The sequence below is a fragment of the Acanthopagrus latus genome, chromosome 16, assembly GCF_904848185.1.
Source record: "Acanthopagrus latus isolate v.2019 chromosome 16, fAcaLat1.1, whole genome shotgun sequence".
Classification (NCBI taxonomy): domain Eukaryota; kingdom Metazoa; phylum Chordata; class Actinopteri; order Spariformes; family Sparidae; genus Acanthopagrus; species Acanthopagrus latus.
In genome coordinates, this window is record NC_051054.1 from 21344133 (window position 1) to 21359236 (window position 15104).

The following is a 15104-nucleotide window of genomic DNA, read 5'->3' on the forward strand; positions in this document are numbered from 1 at the left end:
AGTTCTTTTTCTCAGTACAAATGTAATTAGTAAATGTCATCAGGGGACAGTGTATTGTACAACCAGAAATGACCCCCACTTCAACAGGCAGCAGGATATTAACGAATGAATCTATTTTATGTCTGAAATATAAAATTGAACATCGTCGTTAAACTAAATGTGGTTAGGTTAGGACGTCCTTGAACAGACGTATTCACAGTCATGTGCACACATACAAATACAGTGGACCCACTCAGGCTGAGCAAAGCAATAGTGGCCTAAGGAGATAGAGCATTAATTCTGTCAACAAAGTGTGCATGTCACCTAGAATCCAACACACACACACACAAACACACACACACACGTCTCAGAATATGTGTGTACATTTCAGTGTTTCAGGCTTGGATAATTTCACAGAGCCCCAGGCTGAGAAAGCGATGCTGACCAGGACTAAGGTTGTCACCACGGTGTGTGTGTGTGTGTGTGTGTGTGTGTGTGTGTGTGTGTGTGTGTGTGTGTGCGTGTGTGTGTGAGAGAGAGAGAGAGAGAGAGAGAGAGAGAGAGAGAGAGAGTAAGCAAGTGAGTGGGAGAGAGAGAAAGGTGTTAATGCAGTGGTGTTGTGACAGTAGCTCTGCCTTTGATTTGTGAGCTAGTGTGGGCCATTTTGTAAATTGTTTGTGTGAGCGTAAGTGAGAGACTGCAGTGGAAGTGGCCATCTCTGCAATTGTGTGTGCGCCTCAGTTCCTGTGAGTGTGCGTATGTGTCCTGCATGCTTGTATGTGTGTCCTGCTGTGTGTATGTGTGTGGTAGCAGGTTATAACTGGGACAGCAGCCTTAATCCCCTTGAAGACTGATGAACAAGCTGTACACAAACAGTTTTTTTTTTTTTTTCTTTTTGTGACTGGCCAGCTTGCAAAAAAAGACACATATGCACGCACGATTACACGCAGTAGTGTAACCCTGGCTGTGTGCGCGTTTGAAATTCCAATTTACGGCCTCAGGGTGAAATATTGTTTTGGGAATAATTGGGGCTTTGGGACAGTGCTGCAGTGTTAGTTAATTGTCATCAACAGAGTGGAATACACCACTGGTTCTGCAACACTCACACTGTGCGTGTGGTAGATTTTAAAACAGCAGTGATCTGTTTTAAAAGCCAGAATGTTATCCTTATAGGTAGAGAATGCTGGTAGCTCCAAAGGAGCACTGAACTGGGACAGCCAGCGTCTCTGGTTCTGGGTCAAGTATTCCTTTTTTACACCATAAATCTGAACACTCTTGAAAAAAACATTGAACACATGTTGAGGACAATAACTGCATTAACATAAACTTTAATAAATGTTCCAGCCTAACTGCATTGGTTGCACCAGCGTGGCTAAACTTGTCATTTAAGTGCACCAACAGGACTGATGAAGGTTCTCAGTCATCCAGGTCACAGTGAATCTAGTTGCAACTGGACGTGATGTGACATCATTTAGATCCCCTGAATAACACATTTCAAAGTAATTACCCAACACATTACGTGAGCAATTGTAAACAGGAATAAAGCTGCAGATAGTTGTGTTTCTTCATTAAAATCACAGCAAACACAGCAAAAAATGATTATGAACTGTGATAATCTGGTCAGAACCATTTTTTTACAGGCTACATGTTTCTTCAAATCCAAACTGCTAAATGTCAGTTGCACTGGGCCAACCAGAGAAAATACAGTCACACTTGACCAACTTCTGGGCACATGTGCGACCAAAATAGTGGCAGCCTGCAGCCGTTATTTGTATTGCACCTTTTGAAACACAGCTACAGAGTATTCTACAGAATCCAATAAAACACAAAGCAGATAAAACAGTCCAAAAGACATAAACCAGACACAGAAAACAAAAAAAAAAAACGAGTGAAACGGAGTGCCATGAGGCAAAGAGAATCACGGAAAAAAAAACAATTTTTAAAAAGTGGGTTTTCAGTGCAGGCTCAGTCACCTCTGTCTAGACCTTGGAACAACAAGGGAGAATACCATGGAGAAGGAAGGGATGTAGGCCAATGAAAGCTCTGTTAAATATAACTTGGAGTGAGGCCTGCCCCCTCATAAGTAATCAATAAAATCTTAAAATCAATGCTCAAAGCAACAGTTTGTGGAAGCGGCCTGTGTAAGGAAGCCAGAATTGGTGTAATGTGGTCATGTTTTGTGCTCCGAGTCAAAATTCTGGCAGCGCAGTCTCGGATGAGCCAGAGGCAGGAAAGAGAACTTTGACTGATGTCAGAGAGCAGGGAATTTAAAAAGTCTGAGTGCCTGGTTATAAAGGCATGAATTACAGCTTTCAGCCAGAAGGAAACAGGCCAATCCTGTAAATATATCCGAGATTGTGAAAGCCGAATTGAACCACTGAATTATTGTTTGTCAAACCTGAAGTTATTTTGACAAATGTTGTCAACATTTTAAAAACATGCATAACAACGGTCAGAGGTTTTTCAGAGTCTGTTTTATGTGAGTTTTACAAGTGATAAGCTTTTCAGAATTCGAGAGTATGCCTCTAACCAGCTTATTTGGCAATATTCTAATCTTTTCTTTTAGACAGCATATCACAAGAAACAAACACAACCAACGATGAATTGATCTAAGACGTTTTATAAGTCAGTCAATCATTGCCACATGTTTCCTCATTAGTTGATTTTGATCTATTCCAGGTACACCATCATCCTAGAGTCATTACGAGAGAACCAAATGTGTATTAATCTGCTGCTGAAAACAGTCCCCACCAAATTCCCATCCATCCCTTGTTCAAGTATAGTAATATAAAATAACAGGCACGATGAAACAATCATTCAGCGCAAGCTCGTGATTTCCAAAAGACTGAAAAAAAAAAAAATCCCCACATCATAATCCAGACAAAATCAGCATTCTTCTCACAGTATGTATTGCAATTGCAGGCTCGGCCCCTGAGAGATACAGAATTGTTAACAGCCACTGATAACAACAGGATTCTTTCTTGTGTACACTGGAACGACCAGGTGATTGATATTACAAGTGAGGCTTGGAGCAAACACCAGTCATTATCCAAATGCTGTTAACATACAGGACATGTAATCAGATGAAGTGCAAACAAATGCACTGCGCGGCAATCGATGGCAGCAAAATTGACAGTTTGTTTGTAGCTGAGCGTGCATTGCAGCGGATGAATCTGAAGCCTGCTACAGACATGTTTATCAGCAGGATTTTGCATGTCATCGACAATCATAACAGAACACCCACCCACCCGCCGTCTGCACCAGCACATCAAAACATAGATTGAAAGGGAGCCAACACTAAAGTCGATCACCTTCAACAGGAATCCCCATGGGGGCATGGTTTCTGATATTTTGTCGTGCCAATCTTCTCCAACGTAGCTGTCACTTAGATGCCTCCGGTGTACAAGTCGTTATTTATTTTTTATAGTAAATGTGAGGAGAAGCTGTAAACGGTGCAGATGGAGAAAAGGCAAGTAGCCCAAAGCCTGTTTTTTGTATCTGTTAGATCTGTGGATTATTCCTTCAGTGATTATGATTACACCTTGTTTACACTAATCCCAGTGTTCATACCGCCGATCAGATCACACCCTGTGATCAACTGATTCATTTAAAAGTGACACAAAACCTGTCTCGTCTGATCTTTCTAAAGCGCTTTAAGCGCTTTGTGATGAATATTTATGTTATCTGTCATATATGTTATAGAAATATGCAGAATCCCAGCAGCCCAACTCATTGACCAGGATTGATCATGAACGTTTGCACTGATTGTATTAATAATCTGATCCTTTGGTAGAGTTTATATGTACTCTGTGATAAATGATTACAGATATTGGAAATCTTTTAACCCAAATGACCTAAAATGTTACACAGTGTGATGGTAAGCAAAGTCAGATACACCGCTGAGAAGTTGAAATTCAGATTACTATGCTTTTATATGTGTATGCTTATTAATGTGTTATAGATGAGTTCCATAGCGTTAAGATTGATCTGATTTTCCGACAATAAATCTGTATAGGAAAATAGGATCACCGAGTATTTAACATTCTTCATTTTTGTTTTTCAGTATCAGCGTGTGCCATACAGTTGATTTCAGCGGTTGTGGATTCACTGTACAGTCACAGAAACATAATATACCCTGCTGATGCAATTTCCTTACAGGGAGTGTGGCCTCTGTATTTACCTTACTCTGCCTTTACACAGGATGCGATCCACACCGTGTGTATTGATCCTGTAACCTCGACATAATATACCACATAAAGTAGCTAAAGCCATCATTAAACCAACACAGCTGTAACAAGCCATGATAGAGAGCTGATGACTGTCACCTTTAATCTGTTTTACCGCGACAGCCGATAATGTGGCCGAGATTAATGACACATGCCGCCCACCTTATTTCTGATATCAACTTAGCATGCATACACGCAGGCGTCCTTCAGCAGAGCCTATAGTGTCGGCGAAATAGGAGTGTTTTAGCCAGTAGCATGTCTATCTGTAGACTCTGAGATAAGACTGAGGTTTCAAGGTTTATATGTTTGCCCTATTCAATCAGCACTCAGCAGGTCACATCTTGCCTGGAACCTCTGCCTCTAAGTGGGCCAATTTACGAAAGCTGATAAATGACAAAATATGTAAGCTTAATCTACAGTGTATGTTTCTATGTACACACCTGTGCTTATAGATATGATGTACATAAGTCACCACAGGTATTTACTCTGAATGAAAAAAATGAAACAAAAAATATCCTTCTTATCGCTGCATAATATTTTTTTTTTCTTTTTTTACAAATCAACATTGTATGTGACGCAGTTCAGCCTGTGATTAATAGTTTAGAGTAAACTGACATAAAATATATGATATATATTGGTCACGTACCTCATCATTTCCCAAGAAGGATTGACACACCACATGCACAAATTGTAAAGTTGAGTCTTTTTTACAGCATCAAACTCATGCATGTTTGACATTTCTGCATTGGCCAATGTCTGACATTTAACATTAGTGTATAACTTTAGAGTAGCCCAACACAATGAACCATTGCAGGAAGGCATCAAATAATGTATTTGTTATTCAAACGCTAATATCTTACTCTGCGGTGTTGACCACAGCCATATTGTTGCCCACTTAGATCCAAACCTCTGCGGTCTTTTTTAAGTCTGTGGATGTTTGAGGATATGTTACATGTCTGGCTGGCTGTGCAAATTTGCTTTGTGAATTTTGGCTTCACACTGAGACCGAATCCAGCTCCGCACAGTACAGCGCAACTTTTTATTATTTTTTTTAAGATACAAGCGCACCATGTTTGTCAGAACCGGGGGCGGGCTTCTACGCCTCTGACAGAATTTTGTTACTCTTTAGAAGCTTCCTCTTCCTCCAACTCTGCTGTCTCTCACAGATTGGTTTAAATCAGATATTTCCTTTCATCCGCTCTCTTTGAATGGAAGTAACCTGAACCGTTCAGCATATTTTGACACAGTCTTTGCAAGACATGAGAATGTTTTGTCATTAATTTCGTCTCGAACCACCCACTGTTATGGAAGTGTCAAACAACCCAAGAAGTGTAGCAGTACATCTAACCTCTGAAACAAACCCACTCATCACATGACAGCATAATTAGAGCGCTCTTATCTCCCCACCTGACACACAAAAGAGGAGACAGCTGAGAGGTGGCCACTCATATTCTTGCATTCATTACATTTAGATTTGAAACATTTATCTGACACTCTTGTCTATAGATTATCAACATTACAACCAACGAGGGGTGTAATTACTGGAACTATTTTTTTTTTTTTTTCTACTACAAATTGATCTTGAAACACTGCAATGCAAAACATAGTATAATCTTGGATCCCATAGCCCGACAGCACCCGCTGGAAAACAAGATACCACACATTCACTAACGTACATTACTTTTAGCATCAGTTGCTCTCTTCCAAAAAAACATTTGCCCCAGTGGTCCATTCGTTACTCTGTCCATCCATCACCTTTAGCAGCGGCAGAGATTTATGATCACATCACGCTGTCTCTAATCTCAGCTCATAAACCCCTGCAGGAAATCTGAGGCAATCACTTCAACCTCTGTCACTCTCCCGTTGTCTCTACTCACAGGTTTATGTCCAGGTGTAAAATGCCATATTAAAATTGACATGTCTATCACTCTATCCTCCCAATTTGCATTTTTAGGTAGTCAGATGGTGTTCTTTTTCCAGAGGGACTTAACAGGAATGCAACGGTGAGACAGCTCCCAGATGAGCAGTAATTAAAAGCCTTGACGATTAATGTATGCGGAGCTCTTGCAAGCGTGTAACTCCATATAAAGAGCCAAGCCAATAAGTTTAAAATAAAAGTGTCAACCTAAGTGTATATATATAGCAAGTACACATTAATGTTGATATTTATGAACATTTAAATGTAGCTTTTATACATTTTTCTGACATGAATGGTTCAATAATTGTAAACTTCACATCATGGGATCATTAAAGTTACAAAGACTGGCATTTAGCATAGACCTACTGCATCTTGAGAACACGAGTCTGTCTCATTTCTGAGTCTGAACACCCCTTCAGGCTTTGACACCACAGTGGAGGACCCTAGTGATGTGCCTGTTGACCCATATCCTGCAGGAGTCACCAACTGACCCATGGGTTTTGTCAACTTACAACAAAATATAACAGTTTTGGGCAGGCGAGCAATGATTGACAAAGCAGTGTTACCTGCAGAGTCACTTGACTGTCGACAGGTGCCAGGAGGATGTCCTTGTCTTTTGGAGAGATCACCGTTGGTGTCTCCTCTCCAGGCTGGTTTGAGCGCTGCTGTGCATTCCAGGGAACAAGTGAACGTGCCTTCAGCTCAGCCGGCCGTGTGCTCGAAGCACATCAAAAAAGATAAAATTCTGGAACCGTGGACGAAAACTAGGCTAAAATGCTGCTGAGTAGACAACATATAACTACAGTTGCAGCCACCTCGAATTTTCCCCTCTACCCAACCTGCAGTCAGCTGTCACCTTGAGATGGCACTTCCCTCACAAAAAACATATACAGCACATACACCCATTAAACCTAAACCATATTCTTTTACACATTACATCTCAGTGGGAAGTATCACACTTTATTCCACTACATTTTAGCGCTTTAGTTAGCATTAGCCCTACTGGTTACTTTAATCTAAAGTTGTAGCTAGCTTTTTAATATAGGTTAAGCCACCCAGAAGTCATTAGAATGAGTTTATACGTTATCTGCTGCAGCTCTAAAGTTATGATCACATTAATGCACCAAGAGTTACAATTGGAGAAATACTATACTTATATTATTCTGAACTGGACCATTTGTTAATTCAGTCATTCACTTAGTACATGAAATCAGTCATTGAAGGTATTTCTCCTCTGACTGAATATGTCTCAGTGAGTGTGCAGCCCATGGCTGACCTGTGGTCTCTTGTTGCAGGTCATCACCCTGCCTGCCTTCATCTCTCAAGCCGCTCTGATGAGTGAAGTAAAGGATGTTTTTGTAGCCTCTTTGTTCTCAGCACATAGACATAATGACTTCCGTGGCTTCCGGTACACAGGCTCTCCCTATTTTAGCCAAGCACTGGACGAAATAATGTTCCTCATATTAGGGGACTGGAAGGCAGTGTGGTGAGATCCTTGCTTTATATCAGCACAGCCAGGTTTGGACAGTTTGATCACAGTTTAGAGAGTTCACAGCGGCTCTCGCTCTCGAGATCTTTCAGTGCTCTTTGTGCCCGTGGACGCACGCTGACTAAATGCCAGACAAAATTCTCCGGTTGATTCACCAGCCCTGCAGCCGCCAGATGAGTGCGGGGGCTGGCAGACTGACCTGTTGATGCCCACTGAATAAGAACAAAGAGGTGCACTGTAATGCTAATGGTTTGTTTGGCCTCTCTCACCTGCTAAGATATGCAGAGGATGTTTGTGAACACACTTTTTTTATAAACTGATTGCATCTCTTTTGTCAACCGCCACTGCGTGAGGAATTTCTGATGAAAAAATATCAGAAATATCATCACTGTGTCACCTGGGCATAATAGTTCATGTAACTTGTCAGCACCCACACCCAGGGAAATATTCAAACCAAATGCTTCAAATTAACTTATTTAAAGATAATCTGCCATATCATGAGGTCATCAAAATTACACTTCAGCTTTTTGTTTTTCAACAGTACTGCAGGGGAACTACTGGGGAATTAATGATTTAACAACACTGGCACATGGTATTACAGTAAAAGAGCTGACAAAGTTGTGTTTTTTTATGTTTGTTATTGTAGTTATGAATGTATTTTGTCCTGCTATTGTGTGACTGTTGGTCCACGCTGTCAGGTGAGTGCGGAGAGCAAACTTTGTTTCGCCACAGTGAAACCGAACATTATGTAAAAAAACATCTTGTGGATTTTTTAAATGATTATGTCAATATTTTTTTTTTTCCACAGCTTTTGGTATTTTCAACACTATGAAGTTACTCCACATGAAGTCTGCAGATGTGTAGCAGCCTACCTAAATCTGTCCGTGGTAAATATGACTCTTCCGCATCTATTGTAGTTATTCCAGGTCTGAGCACGGACCCGTCACGGACTGGTTAGGGCCCTGGCACAGAGGAACAGGACGTTTTAAGAGGCTTTATCTGTGTTTTGTCACAGTTCACCATTACAATAGGAAGAATGTGTTGTTCTTTTTTTATGTGAGAAAGTGATAAAGAGAGTGTTCAGAGTTCAAACTTCAGATCTTTTCACTCATGTAAGAGGGGGAGGGAAGAGGAAAACAGAAATGAGACAGTGCTCGGTACTGATGTCCTCTGTAATGGCACACAGCTTTGCTTTTTGCCATCCTTAGTCCTAACAACTGTGCTAATATATGGTAAAAGTTGTTTTGCAGGTCAGGCTGGTGGTTGATTTGACATTGTTTTATGTGTTGGGCAGTTAGGATTGGTTTTCATAATGGTGGGTGAGTGTACTAAAAACCCTGACTCATGCATCATGGACCAAGTTCTCTTCTTGTTTAGAATGATACATTTCCTAAATGAGTCAAATGAGTATTCCTAAAGTAGCTCTTACCAGTGTAGTGCCTCAAAAAAAACAAAAACTAATCAAAGATGTAAAACCTGGAATTCAGTTGGTGAGAACACAATATTGCTTTGACTTACAGTGCATTCATGCAGTATTGTATTGCTCTAAGCAATACAGTACAACAACCCTTCTGTGTCGCATTAATGCTGTTTGCACATAAACAACTTCTGAACAACCTCTAAGCATGCTCCAAGGAGCACGTTAATGCAGCATTAATACACATTTTACACTGTCTACTATTCAACAAGAGGACATCTCTCCAAAAGTTAGTCAGAAAACATCTAGAATGAACATATAATACCCCACATCATGGTAAACGTAAGTATAAAAGACTGTGCATTGGATTGTCATTCATGTATTATATATCAATTTTGTCAAGTGTTCTGTTTGTCTTCATTTAATAGTGGAAAGGGTTTCTGTAAAATAAATAAATAAATAAAAATAAAACACGAAATGCACCATTTGACCTTTCATTCATTGATCCTCCCCATCCTGTGCCCTCCGCCACCTATTTCCTATTTCACTCCTTTCCTCATCTTTCTCTCTCTCTCCTCAGCCCTCATAGTGTCACTTTTACCTCGCTCTGCCTGCCTTCCCTCAGATGCTTTTGTCCTCCCATTGAAAACTCCAATTGCCCTTTGGCCTCAGATTGATTTTATTGGCCAGCACCACAGCCGGTAAGCTGGCGGCTAACGAGATCACCGCTGGTTGCGCTAAATGCAAGTGACAACAAAGAAACTGGTTTTCTTCCTTGTGAGAATAGGCCCGCACACACACAGGGATGCACACACACGTTCTCACACACACACACACACACACACAGCGCGCACACACACACACACACACACACACCAAGCCCACCTCGTCAGCCAAGCAAAACCTCTCTCCATCTCGCAAGCGTTGACTCTCATCAAGCTTAAAACTGGCTATAGATGCACTTCAGTGTGTGTGTGTGTAAGATGGAGAGTAAGGAACAGCCCATGTGTGCATTGGTGTAAGGCAAATTGTGTGTGTGTGTGTGTGCATTTTCTTATATGTGTATTTGTGTCTGCATGACCGCACCTTCATCTCGCTCCCTGCTTGTTCAGCATTAGTGACTGTCAGGTGCCTGGAGGGATGTCCCACAGCTCGAACCAAACCCACACCAGCTGCTGCTGCTGCAGCTCTTAGCTGTTTATCGCATCAATCTGGTGTGTGTCGGCGGATGTGTGTGTGTTTGGGAGAGCGACTTAAGGCGAAAAGCTGCATGTTGTATGACCATGTGTTAATCCAGAGGAATGGAGGCAAAGTCTAATTTTCAAGACATTGACAGTATGCAAGTATGTTTATGACATACCTAACTGAGCTGTCACTCCCAACCAGGACGACTGACCTGTTTAACAGCAACAACGACCTGTGTTCTGTTCATGCAGGCATTAAAGCAAACAAAAAAAAAAAAAAAGACGACTTCCGATTGAATTGTTTTGTCAGGCCATCTTATATTCCACATCTACAATGTGTAAAACCAGTTACAGAGAAGGACCCCGCATTAGCCCGAGGCAGCTCGTAAACAAATAGCACAATATTCAAAATGAGATTTCAGCACCACCCCGCACATAAACATTGCTGCTCTCCTCTAATGCTGACATTACGTTGTAAAATAAAGGCTTTAAACTACATGTTATTAAAATGCTCAAAACCAATAGTGCTCTTTTCTCTTGCCACTTTGTTTCGGCAAATTTGAAGCCATTTTCAATCGATTAAATAAAACTGACACCCTCCTTCCCGCTTTTCAGTGGATACATTTTACAATCCTGGTACAACACCAAACAAATATTTCTGTTTGGAGTAAGCCTCTTACTATCTGAAATTCACATGGGATAGATAGATAGATGATACATGACCTCTCTGGATCCTTCCACATGAATCACTTTTGCAATCATTAACTTTTAAGCAGTAAGCTGTAGACTTGTAAAACAGCAATATTTTTCTGCTAACATCAAGCCATTCACAAAAGACACAAAATCTTTCGGCGGTCTGGCTCAACACATTTGACAATCAGCGAACATTCACATTCAGCTACTTCTTAGCTAACACTACTGTTGAATTACATCCTATGTGCTTCCATGTGCTTCGCTTCCATGCTTAGATAAATGTGTCCAAGATGTGTGTTGACATTTAGAACAAATTTAATTCAATTTAAATGTATGTTTATGCATTTGCATAGAATGTATGGACAGCCATGAATTTCTATTCAATTCCTTTTGTGTTTTCCAATTTTGGTTTAGTTATTACATTTGGGTTTAGTAGAAATAAGACAACTCCTTCTATCCAGTTCCTACTCTCCATTTTATAAAAAATGTTTTTTTTTTGTTGTTAGTTTTTTCTGCCGAGCTCCCTCAACACTTCAGGATCACAGAGCATTCAAATAACATCTTCAGTGATGTTTTAACAACAGAATTAATTCATTAGGTACTGATTTATCATTATCAAGCAGTCGTGATGACTGGGAAATGTTGGATGCTAACCTTAGCTGTTGAAATGGAAGCTAACAGGTTATCAAACCTTGAAATACGGCGCCATGTTCCTTGGGATTTTCGCTCCCTCTACAGGTGGAGGGATGATAATTTGTCATATTTCCTTAACTTAAAGTAGTGTTTCTCAGTCCTGCCCTGTCCTGCATGTTCTAGATGTCGCCCTGCCCTGAAAACACCTGATTCAAATGATCAGCTAGACATTACTCTCTGCTGAAGCCTGATAATGACCCAACTTCCTTCGATCCTTGGCAGAATGTTGTGTTTCTGTGTGTGTCATATCTATGTGCTTGGTTCCCTGGTCCTGCCTGCCTGAACTGCTTGTTTGACCTTGCTTGTTTATTGGATTTTTGGATCCCTGCCTGCTCCTGACTGGATTTGGTTGCTTTTGTTGGACCACACGCTGGTTTTGACCCTTGCCCTCCTCACCTTCCTATATGCACTTGTACATTGTTTTGTTATCAACGTTACAGCTATGCAACTTGCTCTGCCTCAGTTGTCTGCAGCTGTCTTATCCCCTGTATACCTGTTACCCTGCTTGCACCAGTCAGGACATACCTCAGCCTTTAGTGTTAAAGGAAAATCATACTTAGAAGGGCTGGCTGAAACCCAACTGAAGTGACTTTTATAGGTTGCAGGATGTAAATCCTCTATCCATTCTTCTTTCCTTCAGAGTTCTTATACTGTTCAGTGGGGTGAGGCATATTCTAGGCAGAGCAGACCTTTAGCAGGCAGCCAGTCAGAGGGATGACATATACTGTATAGACATTCACTGTCCCTGTCATCGTGCAGACAGCACATGGAGAAAATTGAAGAACCCAGGGCGTTTTTCCTTCAAGGCATCAGAGCCTGTTTGCTGCCATGATATGCATCTTTATCATCTACACCTGTGAAATCAATCCAACACTGAGAGATAGGTTCTTTTCTATATTTATGTTCCATGTTCCATATTTGCATCAGATTTAAGTCAAAGTCAAATTAACTGCTACAGTTAACTCTGGTGTTAAACTTTAAGATGAGCACTCATCAAGGTGTGGTGACACAAACACAACCATGAGATGTGTGGCATTATCGTGTGGTGATTGTTAAACTCTGCTCGTGCTGCACCGCTACTGAACACCACAGCTCGTGCAGCCCTGTCTAGCATACCTTCTCTCTCATTCAGTTGCTATGGTAACATGGTTTCTCTATAATTCGCTCCCTCCTGCTCACTTCTGCCTGTGTCCCTGGCCAGGTTTCCACTGACCAAACGCAAACATGTATGCCGGGGCAGTGGTTAGAAGTTTGCTTCTGATCGACAGTTTCTCAGACAAATGCTACTTACGTCTCTGCAAATGAAATCCGAAATCAAATTGAGTAAATTGTCGTCTAGACGTGGTCTGTGATTGCTACAGAAAATAAAAATTGTTACGGCCTGTCTGTATTTATGTACCTCGAAAATGTGTCTTCAGAGGCAAACTGAGAAGATTATTTAAACAAATATGTGCAAATAACAAAACCTGATACATTGAAATGCAAATAAACCATATGGCAAAAACACACTCATGGCAATCTCTTAAGTTTTGGCATGTGTTCACTGTTGCTGGAGGCTTGATCGCATTTGTCTGTATACAATAAAAGGCTGTGTTCCATGTTTGAATGTGATAAGTAGAAGTATTTTTTTGAGATCCCTGCATATGTTAGTTTAGTATTAAAGCAGCAGTTAGCGGCTAACTCATAGAGGAAGAACAGAAACCAAAAATGTCATGTCAACAAACTGAGGAGACAACAAGGGCAGGAGCACATCAGCCCCTGAGAAGAGGATGAGTTCAACCACCATACAACAGGGACGGTAAACGATTGTTATTGCCATGTCACGCCATCGTTACTGTTTAGAAAGCACTGCATGGCTGGTATGTGAAATGTCCCATTAGACGTGGATGTGTCTATTAAACGTCACAAAACTTTTGCTTGTGCCAATGGCATGCAATCCAAAATCACAAACTGTGGCAGCACAACACTGAAGGGTCTTTTTTGCAGCAGCATTGCACAGTATCTCCGAAAAATAGGCTTAAGTGACACGCTTGGTTTTCAAAAGGTAGCGAGCTCTTTTAAATTTATGTCAACCAAGTTGCAAGTACATGTAAATGCATTTGCATAAAATGTATGGACAGCCATGAATTTCTATTCATTTCCTTTTATGTTTTCCAATTTTGGTTTAGTTATTACATGTGGGTTTAGCAGAAATAAGACAACTCCTTCTATCCAGTTCCTACTCTCCATTTTATAAAAATGCTTTTTTTTGTTATTTTTTTCTGCCGAGCTCCCTCAACACTTCAGGATCACAGAGCATTCAAATAACATCTTCAGTGATGTCTTCCACCCATACACAGAAAAGCACTTTTGTGTATCATAAGGAGAGTCCAAACCAATATCAGCAATAACAGGTGATGCCAGAAGGGACTACATATTCAGAATAAGTAAAAAAAAAATATGATGTTCACTTAATGTTTTGTCATTTTACAAAGCCCACATCTGAGATGTGTTAACTCAAACCCTCAAATGACCAACCTTTGGCCCTCTCCTCACATCTAAACAGAGCAGGGCCAGAGAAATCAATGAATTACAATTACTAATTCACTTGGTCAGTTTATTATAGGCAGTGTTACTGTTGCGATCCTTTGTGACATGACCATGTTCTTTTAGTTCATGCAGACTGTGTCAAGTACATTATATAGCCCCGTTAATAGCCTTCCAACCTGTGTGATGTGATTCCTAAATGTCACCACGCTCCTGCAGCCATCTCTCCCCACAATGCAAGACGTGACACATTCATTACTACAAACACACTGGAGGTGACATTCAAATCAGTTTCGAGATTAAAATCTGAAGATTGAGTCCAAATACAAAGAGAAAAAAAAAAATTAGACAATATTATGACTCAGGAAGGATAAGAGTGCTCTGTCACTGCAGGGCTTTCTTGCACTCACAACCTCTGCAGCAGGAACAGGAACACAATTGATTTAAATCTTTTACATTTGGTCTGGAATTGTCATCGGATTGTGTAGAACTGTGTCCACGTGCAGGTTCATGAAACACAAAAGTCAATGTAACAGACCTCAACACGGCACTGATAGAGGCTTTCTCAAAAATTCTACTCTAAACAGGCCTGCTGCAGAGTGATACAATTATGATGTGGTTGCACACAACCACAGTGAGCAGGAAACAAATCAGAAAAAAACGATGTGTTTTCTGTGTTAAACTGCACAAATCGCAAAAGTAATGGTTGGAAAATGTTCAGTGTCCCTCAGTGGAAACCTATGTTTAGCTCACTGTGTAATTGAGCATCTGGTGATCTAGAGAGAGCCCTAGATTTTAATAAGGTGGTGGATAGTATTACACAGAAACTGGTTTGGAGGAAAACTGTTACAAGGTAAAATGAATGTTGGCTGTTTATGGCTGTTTGATAATGCTGCAAAGATATAGCAGGGACCATGCCGAGGTGATGCGCTTGACAGAGTTTCAGTGTGTGACGTGGTGAGGGTTGACAGAGGTTCAA